Source organism: Sceloporus undulatus, chromosome 6 (genome assembly GCF_019175285.1).
Source record: "Sceloporus undulatus isolate JIND9_A2432 ecotype Alabama chromosome 6, SceUnd_v1.1, whole genome shotgun sequence".
Lineage (NCBI taxonomy): Eukaryota > Metazoa > Chordata > Lepidosauria > Squamata > Phrynosomatidae > Sceloporus > Sceloporus undulatus.
Window position 1 is genome coordinate 30,092,299 of NC_056527.1, and position 3,285 is coordinate 30,095,583.

A 3,285-nucleotide genomic window follows, 5' to 3' on the forward strand; every position below is an offset into this window, starting at 1 on the left:
TTATTATTATTATTATTATTATTATTATTATTATTATTATTATTATTATTAGATTTAAATGACTTGTCACTATGTATGTGGTCTCTTTTGCAAAATTTATTAATTCTAACAAAAATTCTGCCAGCAACAAACACCTTTTCTCTTAGATGTGTGGGTTGTTGGTTTTTTTTAATTCAGCAATTGTAATTGTAATTGACTGAGATGTAATTCCTTTGCTATCCTCCTTTGCACCCTAGAAGAATCACATTTATTACTTCATATTAGAGGCTAACTATTCTGAACGTCAAGTTAATTAAGTAAATAGCATATGAAACAGACAGTATTTCAAAAATCATGTGTCCTTTATCATCTATATTAGCAGATTTGATAGAACACATTTGGAGATGATATTTCACATATTGTACAACTTTATGTTGCCAATAATGCTGCAAGCCCTAAAAAAGGTGGAAGCATATTAATTGTGTCAGACAATTATAACTCAATATAAAGAGCATTCATATGGTTTAGGCCAACTTGCTTTACAATTAAGGTTGAAACAGGTATGATGTGTACCATGAATAAAGTGCAGTGTCCGTATTTCATACATAAAGAGCCATACCACATCAATCTATTTGCATGCTAGGTAGTTAAAATGCTGCAGGCAAACTAGCTTAAGTCACTCATCACAAGTATCCTTACTGTATTAATGAATACGATCAATCTGTAATATTATAATTCATCATATTATTAAGATTTTTTTTTCTTTAATATGTATAATATTAAATGGAATTTAAATACAGAGATGAATCACTTGGTGTTTTAAACATTATAGGGCATATGAGGAATACTTGCATGGTAAAGTAATTTATCCATGACTGACATGGCACTACATCTGTTTTGGTTCTCACAGTTTAATCTTATGACAAATGTTAATATTCACAATCATCATGGTACTTTATAGTGCCTGTTGGCACTTATTCTTTGTTTCCCATCCACTTTTCCTGTCATTCATACAGAGCTCTTTCTATCCTAATGCATAATTTACAAATGTCTCCTTCCTTACTTGTTCCTTTTCTATGCTCTTTACTTTTTGTCCACTCAGAACTCTCTGTCTCTTCTGCCTGGTGTTTCCTGAATGACCTACATTTTAATGTCTGCATACTCTGTCCTATTCTTCAGCTACCATGCTTCTTTGCGCACTCAGCCTCGAAAAGGTTCACCATCACTGCCCTAAGGCAAACCTATCATGGAGTTTTCTTGGCAAGTTTCTTCAAAAGAGGTTTGTCATTGCCTTCCCTGAGGCTGAGAGAGTGTGACTTACCCAATGGGTTTCATGGCCCAGCTGGGAATCAAACCTTGGTCTCCAGAGTCATAGGCCAACACTGGCTCTTCAACTGCACCTAGGGTCACTGAATTAATTGGTTTCAAGTATGCCTAACTATACATAAGATCAAGCTGTGATATACACAATCCACTGGTTTGATTTATTTACTGAACAAATTAGTAAAGTACTTATAAACCACCTTTCATGGCATCAAAACAGCAAAACAGCCCCATTCCCTTCTCCTTTTGTGTCGTGTCTTTTTAGATTGTAAGCCTGAGGGCTGGGAACCGTCTAAGTAAAAATAATAATAATAATTGTAAGCCACTCTGAGAGCCTTTGAGGCTGAAGGGTGGGGCATAAATACCGTAAGATAAAATAGTTGCAGAGAAGTGTAGGCTGCAAGAGCTGCTGTTGCTCTACTCTTAGTGGACGCACTCCTGTTGATACACCCTAAGGGCTCATTCCCACTATGATTTAACCCAGTTTGCAAACTGGGTTAAAAGTGCCTTGTTGCGTTCGCAAACCTGTTTCACCCCCAAGTTTATTTGAGGTGAATCGGGGTGAACTGGCACAAGCCCTCTTGACCTGCATCATTTTGAAAAGGTTCTTGTTTAGTGTGTCTTTTCAAAAGTTGCTCCAAATGTGAAAGAGCTGCCAGTCACATTTGGATACCCAGGAGGGAGGGCCAATGGGCAGAGGGCTGGAATTTATCCACCCCAAAGGTCTTGGCAAACTGCCCCTTCCCCCCCCCCCTTCAGCTTGCTCCAATTCCGTGGGGATTCTTGTGCTTTTAAATTTCAAAGTCCAATTAAGAAACTGGTTTATCCCTAAGTGTGAATGAGCCCTAAGAATCAAATGGTGACCAGCTTTGTGGCACTATTTTCACATTTGAACAGAAACCTGTAAATTGGTAGAAGAAATTACTTTAATGCTCAGATTTATTTCACACAGTACTTTTTTCTCTTTTATGAAAAAAATAGATTTACAGGAGGCTTAAAACTTTGAAAGAGAACTCACTTGAACAAACAGTTTGGAGACTTGTTTCACAACTCTGCCAAGTGATGCATTCTGGGAAAAAAGGGGAGTTAGCTGTGATTTATGGAGTTATTCTAGATTGGTATAACTAGGTAATTAGTTTTGTGGAATAGAGGCAATCATAACCACTTTTCATTTGCATAGTGATTCAGAAGTACAAGCACCATGTAGTTTGGTATTATTATTGCCACATCATAACAAAGTGCCTTGTGGCACAAACAATTATTGTGCTACAGACTTTAATGGAACACAGGTGCCCTGTAAATTCACAAAATTTTATGCCATTATAAATAGGTTAGTCTTTAAGAAGCCACAATCATCTTTGCTGTTCTTGCTTCAACAGAATAATATGACTAGCCTTCTGGAAAATGTCCCAATTCATAAATGAATGAACTTGTCTGGCTTGAATGAAAGTGACTGGCCTGAAGCCACATTATGGGCCCCACTGTTCAATGGAGTGAGTCTGAGAAAAGGGCAACTAGAAAAAGCAAAATGTTAGAGAATGGTCCAAATCACACTGCAGAAATAATCCAGTTTGAGACCTCTTTCACTGCCCTGGCTAAAGGCTAGGGAATCCTGGAAACTGTAGCTTATTGTGGCACCAGAACTCTCTGACGCTAAGGCTAAATATCTCACAAAACTATAGTTCCCAGAGTTCCCTAGCATTGAGCAGGGCAGTTAAAGTGGCCTCAAACTAGATTATTTCTGCAGTGTGTTTTGGACCACTGTGCTTCATTTCTAAAAAGGGAAGACATAACTGCAGCTCAGCCTAAACTAGTATCTCTCTCCATTATATTTACAGCTATAAAGCGGGGAGAATTCCAACACATTAGCTGTTTATTACTTCTGTGATCTCTGTAACTTCTTCCTCATTTACACAAAAGTTTGAAGTGCAAGGGGAATGTGTTCCTTCATATCTACCCTCTCCCAGTCTGTCAGGATGTCAC

At 37.7% G+C, this 3,285-nt stretch overlaps 1 protein-coding gene across 1 annotated transcript in view; it reads right to left on the reverse strand.

Annotated features, from left to right (window-relative positions):
- MTERF1 (mitochondrial transcription termination factor 1) overlaps positions 1 to 2,413 on the reverse strand; it is a 14,176-nt gene extending 11,763 nt beyond the window's left edge. The window contains exon 1 of the mRNA XM_042471141.1: positions 2,321 to 2,413. The gene's annotated coding sequence lies outside the window, so the exon portion shown is untranslated. The remainder of the gene's footprint in view (positions 1 to 2,320) is intronic.
- Positions 2,414 to 3,285: the final 872 nt, after the last annotated feature.